The sequence below is a fragment of the Rhinopithecus roxellana genome, chromosome 1 (assembly GCF_007565055.1).
Source record: "Rhinopithecus roxellana isolate Shanxi Qingling chromosome 1, ASM756505v1, whole genome shotgun sequence".
In the NCBI taxonomy this organism is placed as follows: domain Eukaryota; kingdom Metazoa; phylum Chordata; class Mammalia; order Primates; family Cercopithecidae; genus Rhinopithecus; species Rhinopithecus roxellana.
Genome location: NC_044549.1, coordinates 35,829,831 through 35,854,543, shown reverse-complemented (window position 1 = coordinate 35,854,543; position 24,713 = coordinate 35,829,831). Strand labels below are relative to the sequence as shown.

At 35.0% G+C, this 24,713-nt stretch overlaps 1 protein-coding gene and 1 pseudogene across 3 annotated transcripts in view; one reads left to right on the top strand and one right to left on the bottom strand.

Moving 5' to 3' along the window:
- LOC104675125 overlaps positions 1 to 24,474 on the bottom strand; it is a 184,031-nt pseudogene extending 159,557 nt beyond the window's left edge.
- ZBTB20 (zinc finger and BTB domain containing 20) overlaps positions 1 to 24,713 on the top strand; it is an 831,659-nt gene that overhangs the window by 194,603 nt on the left and 612,343 nt on the right. The gene's annotated exons all lie outside the window — the stretch shown is intronic.

Sequence of the window (24,713 nt, the reverse complement as noted above, 5' to 3'; positions counted from 1 at the left end):
TAGCATCTGACAAGGGTGATCTCATGATGGAAGACATCATATGGCAAGAAAGCACATGACAGGGAGGAAACTGGGCGGAACTTATTCTTTTTATCAACAACTCACTCCTGTGATAACTAATAAACTCCCACATTAATGACATTAGTCTGTCTTACTCACCTCCTAAAGGTCCTGACCCTCAACACTGTTACAATGGCAATTAAATTTCAACATGAGATTTGGAGAGGGCATTCAACACATAGCATACTCTTTCTTTTCTGCTTCTGTTAATATAATGGCATGAATGCTAGACTTCTTGTTATTGTCCCACAGGTTTCTGAGCCACTTTTTTTTTTCTTTATTGCTCACATTGGATAATTTCAGTTGATCTATCTTAAAGTTTATTGACTAACTTCTGTATTATCTTTATTTTGTTGGAGGCCATACAGTAATATTTTGTTGTATTTTTAAAATTTTTTATTTTTCAGTTTTAAGCCTGTTTCTCATTGCTTGTTTCAGCATTTTTAGAATAGTAAATTTAAAGTTTTTGTCAAACAGTTCCAACATCTTTGTCATTTTAGGTTTTATGTCCATTGATTATGTTTTCTCATGTGAGTTGACATGTTCCTAGTTCTTCATGTGCCTGCTGATTTTGGATTATTTCTTAGACATTCTTAATATCATGTTATGAGATTCTGAGTCATATTTAAATTCTGTGGGGAAGGTTGACATTTTTGTTTTAACAGGCAATTGACCTGGTTAGGTTCAGGTTGTAAGATACAAGATTCCTTCTGTGGTTTCAATGTCAGTTTTGTTTACAGTGCTTTTCAGGTCTGTCTTGTGTGTATACCAGTGAACAATCTTGGATGCAGGCATTGGTCTGTCTGTTAATTTCATTCTCAATTTTATTCATATGCTGATTAAAATCAGATCCATGCATGTACAGCTAAAGATGAGCCCAGAATTTTATAACCCTATAAGGTCACTTTCTGCAGTCCCTTTTTCTCTGTACTCTTTCACTAGTATTTTTTAGTTTTCCTGGAGCTCCCCTTTATGTCCTCCAGCCAGCAAGCTGGGGCTTTATTTACCTCATATGCACATTTCTGTGACTATGCCCGTATTTAAAGCTAAGTCGCAGAAAAACAGAGAAAAAAATAAAAGCAATGGAAATTCTTATGGCTGCAACTGTTTTTAAAGATAATTTTTAAACAAAGTATTTTAGTGCAGGAAAACATAGTTACAAATTCAGAAATTATAAAAATATAGATAAGTGAATTTTCACAAAGTGAACATATTCATATAAGCAGCACCAGACCAATAAAAAAAAAATGAGCAGACCACAAAGATCCCTTTATCCATCTTTCCAGTCTCTACTTCCTCAGGATAACCACTATCATGACTTCTAATATTAGTTTATTTTTGAAAAATACAGAAATAGAATCATGTGATTATATATTCTTCTGTATATGGCTTCTAATGCTCACATTTCTGAGATTCATTTATATTATGTTACATTTACATGTGCTTGCAGATTTTAAAACTATTTTATTGCTTTATAACATTTCCATGTATTAATATAATCACAATTTTATTATTATTATTTTCTGCTCTTCTACTATAAATGGGCATTTGGCTTATTTCCAGTTTGAAGCCATTATGAATTGTGGTGGTCACATGCATATTCTACTACACGTCTTGTTTTACATATTTAAGCATTCTTATTGGGTGTATGCTGAGGAGTGATGTTGCTGGTATGCTTATGTTCAGCTTTAGTAGATAGTGCCAAATAATTTTCAGTGTTATTGTACCAATTTACATTATCAGTAGCAGCACAGGAATGCCCTCCCCTCCACTTGATTCATGATTTCAGTTTCCACCGTTTCAGTTATCCATATTCAGCTGCAGCCCAAATTTTATCATCCCATATCATCACAAGAAGGGCTCACCCTTAAGTACAAAAAGATGTTTTGAGAGGGAAATAGAGAGAGAAGAGAAGGGAGGAGACCACATTCATATAACGAGTATAGTGCTATAATTGTTCTATTTTATGATTATGTTGTTAATCTCATACTGTTCCTAATTTATACATTAAATCTTAGCATAAGTATTTATGTATAGGAAAAAAAACATAGTATATGTAGGATTGGGTGCTATTTGTAGTTTCAGGCATCCACTAAGGGATTTGGAGTGTATTCCCCATGGATAAAGGGGGACTGCCGTATAAGAGAGGTCCTATTCTACTTGTTGAAAACACTTAGTATTATCTGTCTTTATTCATTTTAGCTTTTCAGGCATGTGTGACATGGTAGCCTGTGGTGGCTTTGGTTTGCATTTCTCTAATGATTAGTGAAATTAAGCATCTTCTCATATGTTTATTTTCCACTTGGGTATCCTCTTTTGTGATTTGCATGTTGAAAGGTATTGCCCATTCTCCAGCTGGGTTTGTTAACTGTTTTTATTATTAAGTTATTGGGATTTCATTTTATATTCTGATACATACTTCTTTGTCAGATATACTTATTACAGATATCTACTTTTATTCTGAGGCTTATGTTTTTACTCTCTTATAATTGTCTTTTTTTCTTTTTTCAGACAGAGTTTTACTCTGTTGCCCAGGCTGGAGTGCAGTGGTGCGATCTTGGCTCACTGAAACCTTTGCCTCCTGGGTTCGAGTGATTCTCCTGCCTCAGCTTCCTGAGTCGCTGGGATTACAGGCGCCCACCACCATGCCCAGCTAATTTTTGTATTTTTAGTAGAGATGGGGTTTTATCATGTTGGCCAGGCTGGTCTCAAACTCCCGACCTCAGGTGATCTGGCCACCTTGGCCTCCCAAAGTGCTGGGATTACAAGCATGAGCCACCACGCCTGGACTTATAGTTGTCTTTTGGTAACAAAAGTTTTCTATTTTAATGTACTTCAATGATCAATTTCTTCTTTTGGAGTTAGTGTTTTATATCCTGTTTAAAACCAAAACAAAAAAATGGAAAAGCCTTTGCCTACAATATCATAAAGACATTTTCCTTTGTTATATTCTAGAATCTTTATTGTTTGCCATTAAAATTTAGGTCTGCATTTTACCTGAAATTCATTTTTTTGTGTTAAGTGTGAGATGGGGACAAGGATGGACAGGATTCATTTTTTCTTTTAAAAAATTGATCAAGTGCCATTTGTTGAAAAGGTTGTCCTTTCCCTGAGTACGTCAGCAATAACTTTATTATAAATGTAGTGCCTACATATTCATGGATATATTTCTGGACTCTTATTCCATGAATCTGTTTATTTACTCTTGCATCAATGATGCATGACTGAATAGTGAACATTTAGAAGAAATCTTAATATCTGGTAGTGTAAATCTTTTAGCTATGCTCATCTTTTTAGATTCTTTTTAGTTAGTCTTGTTCCTTTTTATTTCCATAAAAATGTTAGAATCTGCTTGTTAATCTCTACAAAATGTAATTTGCTAGGATTTTGATTGAGATGGTATTTTGGGAATACTGATATCTAATCTATAAATGCATTATAATTCCCACTTATTTTATTCTTCTTTAATTTCTTCAGTAATATTTTATAGTTTTCTGCATAGTGGGCTTGCATATTTTTTGTTAGGTTCATTTCTACAATTAGATTTTTTAATGCTCTTGCAATTGGTATCATTTTAAGTTTTATTTTCTAAATGTGTATTGCGTATTATTACTATATAGGAAAACAATTCATATCTATCTACCTACCTACCTACTTATCTTTCTATGACACACACACACACACACACACACACACACACACACACACACACACAGAGTGGGGGGAGAGAGAGAGAGAGAGAGAGAGAGAGAGAGAGAGAGAGAGAGAGAGAGAGAGAGAGAGAGATTCACCTATTCACCTTGGCCAGGAAACTTGCTAAATTTACTTATTAATTATATTAGACTTTGTGGGTTCTTTTGAATTTTTTATAACACAGTCATGTTTTCTGTGAATAACTACAGTTTTATTTCTACCTTTTCATTGAAAAATATTTAACTTACAAATATTTTTGACTTGTTGCACTAGCTAGGACCACTGTGTGCACAGCTAGGACCACTAGTGTAACATTTGTTCTATATTTGGGTTTTGCTTTTTTGAAAATTGTAAATTTCCTTTATCCACTAGAGAACTTCTCTTCAACTCGTGAGTTTGCTGAGTTGATCTTGTTGTTTTATATATGTGTTTCTGTGTTGTCTATTTTGTGTTGTTTTTTAAATCACAAGGAATATTCACATACATTTCTGGATCTATTGAGATCATAGGATTTTTGTTATCTTAACATGTTTACCTGGTAAATTTAATTAATTTATTTTTGAATGTTAATCCACCCTTGCATTCTTAGAATAAACCCTACTTGATGTTATATTATCCTTTTCATAGAGAATTTGATTTTCTTAATATTTTCTTTAAGATATTTCTATTTGCATTCAAAAGAGAGATTAGCCTGTAATTTTACCTTCTCTTAATGTTCTTTTCAGGTTTTCTTTGCATAGTTATATTATTCTCATAAAATGAGTTGGGAAGTATTCCCTCTATTTCTACCCTTGGAAGAGTTGTACATGATTGTTGCAATTTTTTTTCATCAAATTTTTGAAATAATTTACTGTGAAACTATTTGACTCAGAAAGTTTTGTGGAAAGATTTTTTTAGTTTATCTTTTATTTGTGTAAAGTTATGGTGTACAATTGTAATTTTGTTACATAGATATATTGCATAGTGGTGAATTCAGAACTTTCAGTGATTCATAATCTGAATAACACACATAGTACCCATTAAATAATTTCTCATATCCAGCCCCTTCCTCCTCACCCTTTCCAGTCTCCACTGTTTATCATTCCACTCTCTATGTCAGTGTGCACACATTAGGTAGCTCCCACTTATAAGTGAGAACATAGGACATTTGTCTCTCTGTTTTTGAGTTATTTCACTTATAATAATGGCCTCCACTTCTATTCTTATTGCTGCAAAAGACGTGATTCCATTCTTTTTTATGGCTGGATAGTATTCTATTGCATACATATTTCACATTTTTAATCCAATCATCCATTGATGGACATTTAAGTTGATTCCATATCTTTGCTATTGTGACTAGATCTATGATAAACATATGAGTATAGGTATATTTTTGGTATAATAATTTCTTTTGGGGGGTAGATACCAAATGGTGGGATTGTTGGATTAAATAGTAGATCTATTTTTGGTTCTTTTAGAAATCTCCATATTGTTTTCCATAGTGACTGTAGTAATTTACATTCCCACCAACAGTGTATAAACATTTCCTTTTCTGCACTTCTTTGACAAGATCTGCTATTTTTGGTCTTTTTAAGTAATAGCTGTTCTGACTAGTCTAAGATGATCTTTCATCGTGATTTTAATTTGCATTTCTTTGATTAGTGATGTTGAGCCTTTTTTCACATGTTTCTTGGCCATTTGTCTGACTTCTTTTGAAAAATGGCTATTCATGTCTTTTGCCCACATTTTGATAGGATTATTTGTTTTGTTGTTGTTGTTGAGTTGTTTGAGTTCCTTGTAAGTTCTAGATATTAGTCCTCTATCTGACTGATAGTCTGTACATATTTTCTCCCATTCTGCAGGTCGTCTGTTCACTCTTGATTATTTCTATTTCTGGGCAGAAGCTTTTTAGTTTAATTAAGTACCATTTGTCTGTTTTTGTTTTGGTTTCTTGTGCTTTTGGGGTCTTACTAATGAATTCTTTCTCTAGACCAGTGTCCAGAAGAGTTTTCCAAATCAAATATTCATGTCTTTTAAAAGATGTAGTACTATGAGGGATTTCCATTTCTTCTTGTGTTCATTTTGGTAATATGTGTTTTTCAAGGGATTTATATGTTTCATCAAATTTTTCAAGTTTATTGATGTAAGTAAACTTGTTCACCAGATCTTATTGTCTTTGTACTATGTCTATAGCATCTGTAAGAATACTCTATTTTTTCATTCCTGTTAAGGTTATTTGTCCTTTTGCATCTTTAAAATTTGTGTTTCTAGAGGACTACTACTTATATTTGTCTTTCTTTACAAAAAGACACCATTTTTGACTTTTATCAAGTTAATCTATTGCTTTGTTTGAAAGTATTTGATGTATTTTATAATCATTTGTTATTAATTTTGAGCTTAATTCAATTATGGTCAGATAAGATATTCTATATTATATAAATACTTTGAAATTTACTGAGGCTTGCTATATGACTCAGTTTAAGGATACTTTTGGTACACGTTCTATGTGCACGTGCAAATATGTGTATTTTGTAGCTGTTGGGTGCATGATTCTGTACATATAAATTAGATCAAATTTGCTAAATCTTGGTGTTCAAAACCTTTATCTACCAAATTTTTACCAAGTTCTATCATTTACTGAGAGAAATATGTCAAAAATTTCTAACATGATTGTATATTTGTTTATTTCACCTTTTAGTTTGGTCAATTTTTACATTTTAAGCTTATGTTGTTGGTTTGTACAAATTTGGAACTGTGATATCTTCCTACTAGATTAACTAGTATTATGTAATGCTCTTCTTGTACTATTTCTTTTCATTCTATTTAGACTGATACTATAATGTATAGTAATATTAGCCTTCTTTTGGTTGGTGTTTGGTAAATTTTTTTTAGTACTTTTCCTTTCACATTTTCTGTATACTTATTTTTAAGGTATGTGTCCTACAAATAGCATATTATTAATGGTGATTTTTAATTCAAAGTCCAACATTGTCTTTCAATGCAACTTTTAAATTTACATTAACTGCACTTGCTAATATTGTTTTTTAAATTCTATCATCTTACCGTACTTTCTATTTTTTCTACCACTTTTATGTTTCCCATTTCTTTTCTCTTAACTTCTTTTTATTAATCAACCTTTTTATTTCGTTTCCCCCTCTTTTAACTTGCTAATTATATATTTTTAATTTTTCTTAGTGGTTACCCTAATGAGCTCTTCTGTAACTTACACCTTTTATCTCTTTTCGATGAAGAATTTTATTTGTCCCTCTCTCATTTTTTGTCTTATCATTGTCCTGAATTATAATTCTTCAAGTGCTCTAATTCCTAAAACATTATTTTTATTATTTTTCTATATTTGTACACATACTAACCTTGTCTGTGTACTTTATTTTGCATTTCTATATCATTGAGATGCTTTTCCTTTTACTTGAAAGATGCCTATTAGTGTTCTTTTGTAGTATGAATCTTTCAGTGAAATATTTCCGCAGTTTTGTTTTTCTGAAAATATTTTTATTTTGACTTTTTAAAAGAATACTTTCATTGGTTAGAGAATTCTAGGTTGGTATTTACTTTTTTGTGTACATAATGTGTTTTGCTTTATTTTTATTTTACTTTTGATTGACAAGTAATTATACATATTTATGAGGTACAATGTGATGTTCAATATATGTTTGCATTGTAGAATTAATAAATCAAGCTAATTAACATTCATCACCTCAAATACTTATGTTTTTATGGTAAGAACATTTAAAGTATACTTTCAGCAGTTTTAAAGTATATAATACACTATTATAAATTATAGTGATCATGCTGTGCAATAGATGTCTAAAACTTATTCTTCTTGTCTAGCTGAAACTTTGTGCTTTTTGAATAACATATCCCCTTTCTTCATCATCATCCAACACTCAGCCTCTAGTAGCCACCATTTTGCTCTCTGTATCTGTGGCCTTTTTGGATTTCACACTTAAGTGAGATCATGCAGTATTTGTCTTTCTGTGTCTGGCTTATTTCACATAACATACTATCTTTCAGGTCCACATATGTTGTTGTAAATGACAGGATTTCTTTATTTTCTAAGGCTGAATATTATTCTGTTGTGTGTATTTAACACATTTTCTTTATCTATTTGTGTGTTGATGCCACTTAGGTTGCTTCCGTATCTTAGATATTGTGAATAATGCTATGATGAATTTGGGAGAACAGATATCTCTTCAACATACTCATGTCAGTTCCTTAGGATATATGTCCTGAAGTCAAATTACTGGATCATATGGTAATTATATTTGTAGTTTTTGAAGAGTCTTCATATTGTTTTTCATAATGGCTGTACCAAATTTGTATTCCTACCAACAATGTATGAGAGTTTAATTTTCTCCAAATTCTTGCCAACCCTTGCTATCTTTTAACTTTTTGAAGGTAGCCTAACAGGTGCGAGGTGATCTCATTGTGGTTCTGATTTGCTTTTCCTTAATGATTAGTAATGTTGAGCATTTTTTCATATATCTGTTGGCCATTTTTATGTCTTCTTCTGAGAAATGTCTATTCAGATCTTTTACTCATTTTTTAATCAGGTTATTTAGTTTTTTGTTGTTGTTTGGTTGTCTTAGGTTGATAGTTACTTTTTAAAAGCATTTTAAAGATATCATGACTTTGTTCTCTGGCTTCAGTTGTTTGTCATGAGCAATCAGTTATCCAACTTACTAATCCTTACAAAGTAATGCATTTTTATTTTTCTGGCTATTTTGAGATTGCCTTTTTGATTATTGTTTATTTTTAAATAGTTTTACAAACAGGCTTTTTTTTTTTTTTTTGGAGTTGGTTTCTTTGTGTTTATCCTGCTTGGGGTTCGTAGACATCCTTGAATTTGTGGCTTGATGCTTTTGCCAGTTTTGGAATATTCTTGGCCATTATTGCTTTGAATTTTGTTTCTGCGTATTCTCCTTACCCTTTCCTTCTGGGACTGGAGATATTTGTATGTTAAACATTTTTAACCTGTTCCTATATATCTCTACTGCTTCTTCTTTTGTTATCATCCTTATTTCTCTCTTTGTTTTATTCTGGATATTTTCTATTAAGCTATTTTCAGGTTCACAAATCGGATCTTCTGTTGTGTCTAACTGGCTGTGATTGAGTTATTAATTTTGTTTTATTGTTAGTTCTAGAATAATCTTTGGGTTTTTAATATAAATCCCAGTTCTCTGATTATTCTCACTCTTTTTCCTCTACCACTGAAACCATATTTATCACTGTTTTCTTTTAAAAGACTGTATCTGATAATTCTTTAATCTGTATCATTTTTGAATTTATGTTTTTGTCTATTATTTTTTCTCTGTTTGGTTCTTTGATCCTAATTCCTAGCGTGTTTGATGATTTTTACATATTAAAAATTTAGAGTGTTTTGTATGGTATTGTATGTTTCCATGGAGATTTAATTTTCTCCTCACAGATTTTTAGAATAAAGGTAATTTACCTTAATCTAATCAGGGATTAAGACAATTTGAAGTTGGATTTCCATCTTTGTGATGGCTACTCTAGTTATGGTTTTCCCTTAGTTTTATAAATAGTCATTTAGAGGTTCAAATAAAATTCTGGGGTGCTTTTCAAGTTGTCACTAAAATCCAGTTTTTTGCTTCATTGGTATAAGACTACTGAATATTCTTTTTAATATCCTAGTATTCAGGTTGCTGTTTTCTGCTTGTTTGTCTTTTGATTTTCTCACTCCAAGAAAGGGGAACTGGAAATATTTTAGGGGTTAAAAGTGGAAAAAGAATACAGGCCTCACCTCATTGCATTTACATTTTTTTCAGGATCTCGATTCCTCATGTCTTGGCTGTGTTGACAGCTCCAAAGTGTAATTTGTGCCCTCCTCTCTTTACAAGACTTCTTAATGTTCTAATCTGGAGCTTTGTACACTATCTCGCATCCTGTTCTACTTAGAAAACAGCAACTGCCTTGAATTTGAAAAGTAGTAAACAACATAGAGCTTACTTTAATGCGTTTACTTCCTTTATGGACTACTGAGTTTTAAGTTGAAATTACTTTGGTTGGTGCCTGGTGCCTTCAAACAGTTTTTAAAATAATTTCATTTTATTCAGCTCTAATAGTTTTTCTCAATGAGAGGGGTGATTTGATATAAGCTACTCTATCATAATAGAACTGGAGTTCTTCTTATGATGCTAATTTGATTGACATGATATTTGAGGGAGGGTGGTAGTTAACCACTATGTTTCTTTACAAAGTAACTTCTGCAGACATACCTCTTTTTCCATATGTATTTTATATTCCCCTCTATATGAATTTCTTACAAATATTTGAATGTATATATTATTCTTTCAGTATTTAAGTGTACAAAAAGAAGTTTATTTGCCTTATATAAATTGATTAATCTCTATTTGAATGCTTATAGTAATTTCCCTAGCTAAAACTATACTGTTCTGATATTGAGAAATCACCAAAAATAACATTATTTATAAAAGAAAGTTGGTTATCCCTGGTACAAAGGAAATTTTCTAATTTAGGTAATTACATGCATTCTGAGAATCCAAATAATAATGATAGACTAGGAGGCTATAACTAAATTATTTATTAAACTGTGACTAATGCTTAACTGTGTCATAATGGTGCTAGGTTCCTTTCACAATAGTAAAGGAATTTATAAGGGAAAGTCAGTATCATTTAAAAACTGATTTATGTATATCTTGTGATAGTAGTGAATAACTAGGCATAGACAGTACTTTTGTACATGGGATATAAACAGTTTTCAAAGTTATTTTGATTTGTTAATTTTTTTCCTGAAATATTGTCACCTCCCTGGGTAATGTGATAAACCGTGCATAATGTAATATTTGGTTAGCAAAACAATCATCAGCAGATAAATATCAGTGTTTGTCTTAGGAGATGCAATACTGGGAACCTGGTTAAAATGAAACAGTTTTAATAAAACTTGAACAGTGTGGACCTGGATAAGCACACCTATTTGGACAGCGTGGAGATTTATTTATTGTTACTAATAATCTATTATATTTTACAGTGGTGATAGTATCAAAAGTTAAACACTTTCTGAAACAACAAATGAAAAATAAAACTACCAATTTATTATTCCAGAAGCTATAGTCTTTAGGTACCTTTTGACTTACATTCACTTTGCCCTGCTCATCAGAGACATATCTTTCTTTCTGACATCTCAGTTGTTTATCACATGCCTGCTTACCAGTTGCCTGTTATGGTTGATGAAAATTTATGGTTCTAAGTGTGTTTTTACAGAATTTGGGAAAACATTGCAAATCATGAATTCTATTGATTTGAAAGGATTTTAAAAACCTGAAGTAGGAGTCTAACTCCAGTTAAATGTTATCGTCAGGTCAGTCTCTTCTTTGTACTCTAATTTTCTCTTTCACAAAATGAGACTTGTAAAACATTTGTTAGTTACTCAAAGTCATTATAAGAACCAAATGAAGAGATGTATGTGAAAATCTTTTCCCAAAGTAAAAACTGTTATGTAAATGTAGCAGATTATTATTGTTATCCCTGTCATTATTAGTGCTGATGATAGCAGATGACTTTAGCACTGCACAGATGCATAAAACAGTTTCGACGAAACTTTTCTCTAGTTTGCCAGGTGATAAATATGAGATATGCCCTCCTATCTGTAACTTACTGACATCCTTTGTATTTTTATTTTTTTTTATTTTACTTCTTTTTAAAAATGACACCAAATTCACTCTATGGATTTTAGGAGATCAATTTGGTAATAGGCTTGGATTAATTCCTTCATCAGTAACAATGAGTTATAAATTCAGTGAATTTAACAAACTGGGAAAGGATTCCATCTTATTAAGAAAAGGTCCCCTAAGGTCCCTGAATGCATTTCATTCATTGTTGAGTAGAGGAGCAATAGGCTCCTTTGGAACAAACTTACTGAATAACAAAGAGGAAGTGGTTTATCCTTGAACCATTATGAAATTCAGGCAATGGATGATATTTACCCAAGGCCAATATCGTAACATAAACAGAAAATACTAACTCCTTTAAAGCAATGTGCATTATTTTAATTCATGTAATCATTAAATTAATTACTTAAAGATCACAGATCATTTATTGATGGATTTTAAAGGAAAATAAATATGCATAAGCTGAATAAGAAGATTAAGAAGATAGGTATGCATTACATCAGAATGTCCTTCAAATAGACCTGGAAAACACATTTGTCTAATTAGGGTGCATGACAGCAGTCTATGAAACTAGTTCTTTTAAGCAAATAGAGGTTTACCCCGAGAGGGTTTGGCAGACTATAGTAGGACTCAGGATACTTTCCAAAAAAAAAAAAATCAGAAATGAATGAATAACTCCTCCTTTCTTAGTTTATATGAATTAATCAAATTGCAATTACATTGTCACTAATGTGCATAGTGAAGAGAGTCTGAAAAGGCAATGAAATGCACTGTATTTAATGGACAGGTATCTTTAGGATATGGGACATATGGGCTTAAATTATGCACTTTCTATAAACAATTCTAGAATAGAGGGCCAAAACATACCCTTTCTCATTTTACACTGTGACCTTTGATTTGCTTGCACAGTACCTGGCAAATGGTTACTCTCAAACTGTTCAATCGCCTGTTGAAAAATGAATACACTAATGAACACACATACCTACATATACAGAAGATACTCCTTACAATGACGGTGAAACACCTATACTGAATAGTCATAGAAGAGCATATGAAACATCAGTTTTCATTTAGAAACCCAATACAACAATTAAAATAAAACCATTCCTTTTTCCTTTCCCATCTTTGGCTTTGTTCAGTGTTATGTTGGAGCCATGAAGCTGTTTTCCAGAATTTGTTTTTAGAGACTGGGTCTTGGTGTGTCACCCAGTCTGGAGTGCAGTGGCATGATAATCACTCACTATGGCCTTGAACTCCTGGGCTCATCAAGTAATCCTCCTGCCTGGGCCTCCCAAAGTGATGGTATTGTAAGAGTGAGCCACCACACCTAGTCCCATAATTATTAAGACAGTATTCTTCAGATTTTTAAAAAATTATTATTATACTTTTAAGTTCTTTGTTTTCTCTTCTATAGCTTCGTATTTCCCTGCTTACTTCGACTCTAAATCATTTTAACTATTTTGCTTTTTCACCTTTTTATTTTGAATGCTTCCTTCCCTCAGCTAATGGTCATACATTTTAATAAAGAAAATTTGGAAAATTCAAAAATGCAAAGAAAAACTTCCTATTACTACCATATTGGTTTACTTTCTGCCAGTCTTAAAATATGTATCTTTTCAAAGCCTTGAATTTTAAAAGTTATACCATATTTTATCTCTATTTTCAATTTTACTTAAAATATAAGTATTTTTCCATTGTAATAACCACAGCATTTTTGGTAAAGTAGACATACTATAGCTACTTAACCAATCCTTATGCTTGGACATTTAAATTGTTTCTACCTTTCAATTATGTTTTAAAAGACTGTGATGAGCATCTTTGTTGATAAAGCTTTTTATCATTATTATTTTGGTATTTAGATTGCTTCCTTGAGATAGATTCCTAGAACTGGAATAAAGTCATATGTAGTGGTCATGCAGGTGTCTTTCTCAGCTCTGTTTTCAAGAGGAGCTTTTGTAGAGAGCATAATTGACAGCCTCCAGCTGCTATACCTGTGGATCCACCACAACATTCACACCGAAACCATCCTTCTTTGGAGCTGCTTCCACCCAGTGACTGAACTGGTCAGGAATACCAGATCCAGGACATTTCTGCCCAACACTAGATTCTTCTAATGGGTAACTCTGGTTCAGGGACTCCCTACCAACCTAGCTGAAACTTTTTTTTTTTGTATTGTTTAAGGAATCATGAGAAAAAAAAAAAGTCTGTACATATTCAATACAGATGCAACTTTTTTTCTAGAATATATTTTTTTATTATACTTTAAGTTCTGGGATATATGTGCAGAACATGCAGGTTTGTTACATAGGTATACACGTGCCATGGTGGTTTGCCACACGCATCAACCTGTCATCTACATTAGGTATTTCTCCTAATGCTATCCCTCCCATACCCCCACCACCACCAAACAGGCCCCAGGGTGTGATGTTCCCCTCCCTGTGTCCATGTGTTCTCATTGTTCAACTCCCACTTATAAGTGAGAACATGCATTGTTTGGTTTTCTGTTCCTGTGTTAGTTCACTGAGAATGATAGTTTCCAGCTTCATCCATGTCCCTGCAAAGGAGATGAACTCATCCTTTTTATGGCTGCATAGTATTCTATGGTGTATATGTGCCACATTTTGTTTATCAAGTCTATCATTGATGGGCATTAAAGACTTAAACGTAAGACCTAAAACCATAAAAACCCTAGAAGAAAACCTAGGCAATACCATTCAGGACATAAGTATGGGCAAAGACTTCATGACTAAAACACCAAAAGCGATGGCAACAAAAGCCAAAATGACAAATGGGATCTAATTAAACTAAAGAGTTTCTGCACAGCAAAAGAAACGGTCATCAGAGTGAACAGACAACCTACAGAATGGGAAAAAATTTTGCAATCTATCCATCTGATGAAGGGCTAATATCCAGAATCTATACAGAACTTTAAACAAATTTTTTATTTTATTTAATTTTTAATTTTAATTTTAATTTTTTTTTTTTTTTGAGACGGAGTCTCACTCTGTGCCCAGGCTGGAGTGCAGTGGCACATTCTCGGCTCACTGCAAGCTCCGCCTCCCAGGTTCGTGCCATTCTATCTATTAAAATTTATTCGTTTTACTAATTTATTCATTCATTAAAAAACTTTACTTATAATTGATAGTTATAATACTTTTTTTGTGGCATTTTTGACAGTGTATTTGAATGAGGGTCTCATTCAATACTTACGTACCAGTTTTTTGAGTAAAGTATGTATGTGGAAGAAATATAATGACTATTCATTTACTCAGGCTAAACTAAAATCATAGATGGTATTTATGATTTGCCAGCAGCAGTAGTGGTAGAATCCACCATCTCCTGACTCTCAGGAAAGACAAATAGTTTTAACATTTCTGTGATTATATTGCATATGTGTGTGTGCACATGCATGTGTGCATGCATCAGTGTGAGTGTGTATGAGTTTGTGTATGAGTTTGCAGTGTTTTTCGGATGAGAGGTAAAGCTTAAAATACCTTAAGTTGTATTTTATTAATTTCTTTTAACAATTTTGTTTTTTCTTTTGTTTTTCCTCCACTGTCGTTTTTCCACCTTTATTTCCAAGGTGTCCCTTATCATCTGATTCCTATCAGGTAGTTAAATTATGCAGGTGCCAATCTCTGTGTCCCCAAACACACATAGCTAATCAAGAATAAAGTCATTTATTGTAAATTTACCTCTAGAATGAGCCCTCCTTTCTCTGATTTTGAGGATGGATAGATGCTCATTATGATCTGGTAGACAATTATAACATGCACATTTAGAGTGTAGGTGGATAGAAGAGTACTCTGCGTTAGGTGTTAAGACTTTTATTTTACTCATTTAAAGACAAAGATTTAAATGTGCTTGTTTAAATTCAACAAGCCCTTAGAGCCATGAGGCCTTGGGGGTAAGAGGTGCTTAAAACCAAATAGCACAGGAGCTGAAGAAGTAATTATATACCAGATTGAAGATGGAGCTGAACAAAGACTGAGCTGATCTGGGAACAGGGGATGGCAAACTGAATTATGTCCCAGGTATCTACAGTCCGAGAAAGCAGACTGGAAAACATGCTGCTTACTGGAAAACATGCTGCTTCATACATTTTACCAAAGTTTACAAAAGGCAATAATTTTCAGATGGTTTACTAATCTTATTTACCCTTCTTTTCTGCATTTTTGCTTTAACATAATTTTTTTAAAAAAGAAAATTTTAATTGGAAGGATGTTTTGAGTCAAGAATATAACACTTCATAATGTAACATGTATTCTGGATTCAAGGTGGCAGGAAATAAAAAATAATTGGAGTGGAATTTCAATGTCTTTATTTCCCTGAAGACCAGCCTTTAAGAGCTTCCTCAAGTGTGTCTCCTCTTCCTAAAGGTAACGTGGTGGGGAAGGGAGAAGGTAGGAATTACTTTGACAAGATTTTAGTTATTCTAAATCAGTGTGATTAATTTTATCTTAAAGACTTAAAATGTCCCACATTCCCTAGTTGCCAAGAACATGGTAGGGAGGAGACAAAGTATACGTTCTTTGTTTCAAAGTCTTTCGCAGAGAGTCTGGTCTTTAAGAACAAATTCTAGGACTATGTAGTAGGGCTTAGAAATTACCATGACCCAAATTGATTTTTTCTTTTCTCTTAAAGTTGATGGCTCATTTTTTGATGAAAGTAGAAACCATATCTATAAAAACTAATTTTTATAGGCATATCAAATCTGACCATAAAACAGAAAGCTGTTTTACATTTCTACAAACATATTATTAAATAAGCTCACTGTGAGTATACAAGTACTATATGCATTTTTGCCTATGAAAATCTTCTTAAAACTGAAGAAATGTTGAAACTTTGGTGATGATAATTAACAATTATATGTTAAAAGCCAATATGGAAGCCTATTTTGTCATAACATTGTAACAAGGCAACAAGTTTTAACTGAACAATGGATTTCTGAGCTTCTAAGCAAATGTATTTTGACCTGTTATTTTTCACTATATGCAAATTTAGAAGAGACTCAGTTTATCATGACCTGTATGATACCTCTTAGAATGTTAAAAAGAAAAAAGAGGATAGAAAGAGGAAGGGCCACAGTACACATAAATCTTGCCTGCAGCTTCCATTAAAGTTACTCCGGAAAGTAACTTAAGGAAAAGAGATGATTGATTTATTTATTCAAATTTGGTGCTATTTGTTAATCCCCAAGTATGTTCTAGGCATAGATACTATGGTTAAAAAATATATAAGGCAAATACCTGATTTGGAGGAGCTTATTTTCAGTGGGAGGCAAAGGAGGAGGAAAAGGATATCAGAAAAAGGAATGAGCAATTTCAGAAAAGAGCAAAGTGCTGTGGCAGAGGTAAGCATAGATTTGAGGAATGGTGGGCAGCAAAGTAAAGAAGGCTTTCCTGAAGAGGTCGCAGCTAAGTTGAGATCTAAAAGATGAAGAGGACTCTGCCAGGGAAGAGTCTAGAAATGGGAAAGTTGGGAAAGGGTACATTTTAGGCAGTAGGAACAGTGCTTGGTGCAAAGACCCATAGGTGTAGGATTTCAACAGATCAATAACTCGATGAGATTCATGCATTAGGGACATAAGAAAGACAGAAAAAGGCAAGTATATAAGGGGTTCTTGTATTCTAAGGTGGGGTGTTCCAGAGATGGAGAGGTGCCAGATTAATGCTGCATTTACCTTGACCCTTTCCTGTGCTATTAGTAGGGAAGGAAGGAAGGATGGTTATGAATGCAGTGCAAGTCAGGTAGCCAAAAAATTGATCTGATGATCTTTATTTTCTCATTGGGATAGAGAGCAGATTGCTTTGCTGATACTGAAGGGGACGGGTTAGGTGGAATAGGAGATTTAATAAAAGTGGGAAAATTTGAAATAGATGTAAAATATGCTAAAGTAAACAGATAATTAGGGAAACATGGAAGGATTATTAAGCAACATTTGGGGCCCAGCTAAGCTTAGAAGCTATAGATATGTAGTGGTTATAATCTGTGAGTGTATGTGACCCAGTTTAGCTGCTGCATTTCTAGGAATGGGGAAAGCAGATAGCTGGACTGCTCTAGGCCTGGGTTTTCACCTATGTTGATGCTCTTCCTGTTACCTTCCACCACTCACCTCTTGTCACAGAAGACTGCTTATTGCTGATACTGTGACTGTCTGGCTGAAGGCATTTTTTGTGTGTGGCTGCTGAGCAGGGTTGGCTCACAGTGTTGGACAGGCTTTAAGTACCAAATAGTAACTGTCACTAGAAGAAGACTTAAGCAAATAACTGTTAGCAAGTTAGTGGATTACACTAGCATCCTTGCCCTTCACATAGAATAACTGTGAAGCATGTTCTATACTGTTTTCCAAAGTATCCCAGTAGGACTAAACTCATTTCCCATAGCAGTAACTTGCTTAGTAATTGCACCCTTTTTTGGCTTTGTCCCCATTTCATTTATGGCAATGTAACAAACTACCCCAAAACAAAGGGGCTTAAAACAACAAAGATATGTTATTTTTTTACCAATCTTTGGTGTGCCCAGGCTTAGATTAGTAATAGCTTGGGTCACTCATGTAGTTGCACTTGACTGGAAGCCTGCCTGTCTGGATCAGGAATGACTATGATGGCTTTACTTATGGGTTTTGGGCCTCAGTGCAATGTGTAGAATGTCTGGGGTCTGTCTGGGCCTCTCTCTTCCCATTGGTTCTCATCATTCACTAATCTATCCTGAGCTTCTTTACATGGATCTGCATCCAAGGAAAGCAAAAGAAGAGGCTGCCAGGACTCTTATAGCCTTGGCTTAGAACTAGCATAACATCATTTCTGCTGCAGTCTATTGTTCAAAAAAGGGCGCATGGTCAGTGCAGATTCAAGAGTGCAGGAAACAAACTCTGCCTCTTGATGGGAAGAGCAGCATGCTAGAGCAAGGCTTTGAGGAACTATTGATGGTTATCTTTGCAAACATTCTATCTTATTTCCCTTTTCCACCTTACATCCTTTCTTCCTTACCAGTGTTCCACGCGGTTGTTCCCCAAATAACTTATTTGTACTAAAATTCTCATCTTAGATCTGTACTAAGAGAGCTTGGTAAGTGAGATAGGAAAACCAATAAGTGAACTGAAAGTATTTCCAAGAGAATAGAGTGATGGCTTCTGTATGGGTTCTGTGCTGGGTGACAAAAACAATGTAAAAGGAGTTGCAAGAGAAGAAAGCTAGAGAAGCCTAGGGATTGATAATATCTATGATGTCAAATAATTAGATATGATAAGTTTGGCAGGGTGAGAAGGCTGGCAGGAAAGGAGACTATGATTCTAGGTCTGGCAGTGGCAGAATGTACCTTGGGAGACTCCAAGGAGCAGAAACCATGGATCAAAGACAAAATTGTGTTGATCAGCCTGTGGATGGGCTGCTGCTATCACCTTAGTGAAGCTCACCATTTTTGAAATAAATTCTGTGGGTTGGATATTAGGCAAATACTCCTTCAGCTTGTTGTACAGGTTACAGGTGGTTACAGGTGATCCATAACCCTAGATCTGGAGAGGAGGCGGCCATTAACACAATCAGCGCAAAGGCCCTGACAAAGTCAAGTTGCCCAGAAACAGCTTCAGCAGAATTTCCTGCCTACCAGAGCTTTATTCCTAAAAAAAATTTATACTTTAAATATCTAGGACTTCAACAAAAATAAGATGTCTGGGAATGAAGAAAAGCTTCAGAGTCAGATTGCAATCAAGTTGCGCTACCAGTTAGGTGACACATGGCATCACAAAAGGAACTTGGAATTTTCGAACCTCACTTCTTTTTTGTATTATATGGTGTTAACATCCCATTTGATTTAATTTAAATTTTTAAATTATTATTTAAGACTTTTATTAATGGATGCTTGCAGTTGGTTGACATTTTTGAAAAATCAAGTTGTAAACTTTTATTACAAATTGAAAATGAAGTGCTTAAAATCTCAACTTGAGAACATATGAACCAATTTCAAAGCTTTTAAAGGCATGTTGAGAAAAACCAACCAAACAAACAACAACAACAACAACAACAACAACAACAACAACAACTTTTGTTATTAACAAAAAGACATGTCTTTAGGTAAAAATAATTTTTAAAACCCCATACTTGATAGATAATGCAGGTAGTTCTGGTTATCTGATCAGTGGGCAAAAAACAAACACGCAAGCACTTAAGGTCTTCAGTTCCAATCTTTCCTGCATTCCTTATTGCTGTAATTTCATATTCATTTCTTCTTGTTGGATGACTAAACTGGATGATGGTGGAGATAGTAGACCAGCATTTACTCAACCTTCTGCCTTGGGCACAGAATTCTTTTTTTTTTTTTTTTCTTTTTGAGACAGAGTCTCGCTCTGTTGCCCAGGCTGGAGTGCAGTGGCGCGATCTCGGTTCACTGCAAGCTCCGCCTCCCGGGTTCACGCCATTCTCCTGCCTCAGCCTCCTGAGTAGTTGGGACTACAGGCGCCTGCCACCTCGCCCGGCTAGTTTTTTTTTTTTTTTTTTTTTTTTTTTTTTTTTGTATTTTTTAGTAGAGACGGGGTTTCACCGTGTTAGCCAGGATGGTCCTGATCTCCTGACCTCGTGATCCGCCCGTCTCGGCCTCCCAAAGTGCTGGGATTACAGGCTTGAGCCACCGCGCCCGGCCGGGCACAGAATTCTTGACTGTTGGACCGGCTGCTGTTGTCTCTTTGCCATGTTGTGGTTTAGGGTTTTCTGGGCGTCTACATATATAACTGGGGTTTTAGCAGCACCAATGTTGAGGTTGCTGCTGATACTGGGTCTCATCTTGATTTTTTTTACCCTCTTCACTGCCGTCCTCTCTAGGCTGGCTTTGGCGAGGAGGTTCCCTGAAGGATCATGGTCTATAAACCATACACATATCCTGCCTCACTGGCCTACCTTGTGCTCTTGCACCCCGGTTGATAGCACCCTCCGTTGCTGCTCCCTGCAAGGGAGGGTTAGAATATGGTGGCCGATTTCCGTAGGGTCTCCGCGTGTAGTAAGGCAGGAACCTTCGCCTGCAGCAGGGCCGTCATTGTTGGGCCGAGCCTAAGGGAGCACTCTCCCATCCCTCATTCTTTTCTCCACTCTCACTATTCTGGTAATTCTGCCGGTAATTGCTTGAGGACCACATGGATAGCGTCTATGATGGTTACGGTCAGCTGCATTATATACCGCTATGAACTGGACTCCACAGGAGCCTGTAACATTTGCTGCCTCTGCACCCTTTTCTGCTGCAACATCATCAGACTCCACAGTCTCTCCGTGTCCTACACTGCTAAGGTACTTTCTGGGGTTATTCTTCTGTATGGCATTCTGCTGTACAACTGCATCTTCCTTGGTGCCATTCCCATAGATGAAACCATTTATTTCTTACGTTGAACCATTTTACTGTTCCCCGAATCTTCCTTGCAATGATCTTATCCCCACCAGCAGGCGCCGCTTGTGAGGTCGCCCTTGCCACTGTTCCCTGCGCCCCTGCAGGTGGTGCCGGCTTGGGGTTGGCTGCCTGGGCATCTTTGCTCAGGGTTGTGGTTGCTGTAATGGTGACCTGCTGGCACAGGGTTGTGACTCCTTCTGGGGTGAGGGTAACTAGGCCGGGGGCGGTGATGGAGCTGCTCAGGGCTCTCTGGGTTCCGCTCTCTGCTCCTGCTAACGATTCAACTCAAGTTTCAATTAAATGATAAAACGTTGTCTAAGTGCCTAGCACAAAATAGGATATAACGGACTATGGTTTCCCTTTCTTCCATTCTTTTTTCTCCTTTATAAAGTAAGATTTATAAACAAGATATAAGGTACCTTGTCTTTCTGCTGTTGTAGCTTGTTTCTGAAGAAGCGCAGCACATGTTTTTCAGTGTACGGTGCCCTGGTGACCTAAAGTTCACTCCGTTTCCCTTAGCTCTTACTCACTACTTAGTAGTCACTTAGTAGTGATTGCCCAATCTTAGGAAATTTGGTGTTTTGTTTGTTGTTTGTTTATTTGTTTGTTTAAATGGAGGGCAGGATTTATTTGTGCTTGGAAGGTATTTGGCATTCATACGGATTTTGGCAAGAAACGAGCTTCATCTGAACTCTGTTGTACTCTTATTCATTTTGTTAAAACTGATATTCAAATGATTAGAGTTATATTCAAGTAAGAATAAGGGAAACTTCTACTATGTAATTTATGTTTGTAGATTTTTGTGAATCGTAAATTAAACTTGGAAGCTCTTGGCTAAAGGATGTGTCTTTTCATTTCAAAGGAAGGAGTTAAAATTCTTATTTTGTTATTAGCATGATTATAGATTAATTCATTCATATTGCCTTTTCAAAACAAAATGAAGACCAGTGATACCCAATTCCAAACATTTCACATTTAAATAAAACGATTTAGAAAGGATGCAACTCAGTTTGCACATATGAACTATGTAAGTACCCCTTTATGTGACAGAAGTTGTAAGTAGGAACTGGAATATAATTTTGTGCTTATCTTCAGGTTTAATTTAGCCTGCCAGAATCTGTAGACTGGTAGAAATTATTATATTTTGTTTTGTCATGATCATGAGATGGGAAACTAGAAGAAATTCAGAATTCCTTCATCTATGGTTATGCTCTTGGTGTGTTGTCATCTTGGAATACCCTTCTTCCCACAACAGAATACTCACTTCCTTTCTCTCCTTTCTCACCTCCCCCAGTTGCACAGAATCACCCTTGGGTCCTAGCCTTCTGCCCAGTAATTGGACCCTATTTTCCAGGTAGGCACATATTGACCTTCAACTGACTTGCTAGTTTTCTAGGTCCACCTCTCTGCTTCTGTTTTTTCAGGCTCTCTTAACCACGTAGTAGTCTTTTCTTCCCTGGATAGTACTGATGCACTGCATGCTGTGTGGTTGGCCACCTCTTGCAGTGTGATTCAAAATAGCTTAGTGCCCTGCAGGGAGTAAAACCTGAGGCACAGGACTTTCTGTGTCCCTCTGTCGTAGTACTTACCTCTTATTGCAATGCATTATATTATTTATGTATATATGCCTTTTAGCATGTATTTATTCTGGCATATTACAAACTCACTAAAGCAGATACAAAATTATTTTCTATGTGTATGTGTCGCATAGAGGACAGTACACCTGGTACCAATTAGGTGCTTAATAAATGTTTTTCTGAGTGAATGTAATTCCAGCAAGTTGGAAAGAGCATTGTATTGTTTATCCTGGTTTTTGTTTATTTCTTTGTTTCTAAGCAGAAGTTTTTATAAGAAGATAGATCTAAAGTTCTCAGAATCCTAAACAATATTGCACCATCTTTTTCTTGAAATTTACAGCACATTTCTCATTGCTTAATCCTCAAATTTGAAATTATTTTTAACATACCATTCACAAAATTATCACACTCACCTGAAGTACAGATGTAAACAAGCTTCTTATCTCTGTAGGTAAGACAGCATCAGATGTCAGTTGATGATTTGCTTGAGATTGTATGTGGGAGTCTACATTTTTAATTTTTTTGCACTTGTGTGAAAGGCATAATATATCTCTCCTGAAATATTTTCTTTGGGCCTGAGATCTGAGGAATTTGCCAAATCTATTTTTTAGAAATTGTACAAGAATCTTTCAATTATTCAAGAGCCTAGAAATAAGGTTATGTAGTTTTAGAATTTTGCATCTGGAAAGCAGAAACCATCTGTTCTAGCCTCACATTTCACATGAGTAAACTGAAGCCTAGATAGGTGAAGGGACCTGTCCAAAGTCTCATAGTTGCTTAATGGTGGAACCATACTTTTTGATAGTTAATTGAGGGTGTTTTTCACTATAACCTAATAGTGTTACATCCAGGGGTATACCAAAGGAAAAAACAGTTTAATGAAATTATTTAAAATGATAGATTTCTTGCACAGATTATATTCTTACTGAGTTTTAAATAAGATTTTTTCCTTGCTGTTTGAGGTTACCATGTCCTATAATGCATCAAGTCTGAAAATGCATTTATAAAATAGAGAGATGGACTCCACTTTTTCTATAAGGTGAATGTGCTTTAGCTTCAGGGTTTTTTTTTTTAAATTTTATATTTGGGTGTGTGCTTATTTTTAATTTAGAAAATATAATTTGGTTGGAAACTTAATTATTGCCAGTTTTTGAGAGAGTTCTTCAGTCTTTGAGATGTGGTATGCATTAGTGTAAATCTTGGCATAACTGCAGACATAAATTCTTCAATTGTTTTTTCCTTCTTTGGTTCTGGGATCTGATGAAGAGTGTTGGTTTTGAAACTTTTGAGGCCAGGCATGGTGGCTCATGCCTGTTGCAAAAATCTGAGACAGGTCTCAGTCAATTTAGGAACTTTATTTTGTCAAAGTTAAGGACGCCTGCCCGTGACACAGTCTCAGGAGGTCCTGATAACATGTGCCCAAGATGGTCGGAGCATAACTTGGTTTTACACATTTTAGGCAGGCATGAGACATCAATCAACATATGTAAGATGAACATTGGTTTGGTTCGTAAAGGCAGGACAACTCGAAGCAAAAGCAGGACAACTCCAAGTGGGAGGGAGCTTCCAGGCCATTGGTAGATTAGAGACAGATTGGTTGCATACTTGAGTTTCTGATTAGCCTTGCCAAAGAGGCAATGAGATACGCATTTATCTTAGTGAGCAGAGGGATGACTTTGAATAGAATGGGAGGCAGGTTTGCCCTAAGCAGTTCCCAGCTTGAGTTTTCCCTTTAACTTAGTGATTTTGGACCCCAAGATTTATTTTCCTTTCACACTATAATCCCAGCACTTTGGGAGGCCAAGCAGGGAGGATTGATTGAGCCCCCAGAAGTTCAAGACCAGTCTGGGCAACATAGTGAAACCCTGTGTCTACAAAAAACAAAATAGAAAATTAGCCAGGTGTGGTGGTATATGCCTGTAGTCCCAGCTGCTCAGGAGGCTAGCGTTTGAAATTGCAGTGAGCTATGATCATGTCACTGCACTCCAGCCTGGGTGACAAAGCCTGGGTGACAGATTGATTGTTAGACAATACGAACTATTTACTAACATTTTTTCTACTTCTAAAACTTTTTGTTATATATAAATTTTGCTTGCATTCTTACCTATTTGATGGTACATATTTCTGTAAATGTACTTATTACCTACTTTATTGCCTCTTTATCTGCCTTTGTTCAGCCCTCTCCTAGAAGCCAGGGACATGTTTGTCGTTTTTTTTTTTGTTGTTGTTTGTTTGTTTTTTGTTTTTTTTTTTTTTAATTCAAGTTTTATTTGTATCTCTTGGTACTTTTTTAGAGCCTTCTGTTATCTGTTTCTTTGTAACCTTCTGTTTCTTTGTAACCTTCTGTTCTTAGGATTAA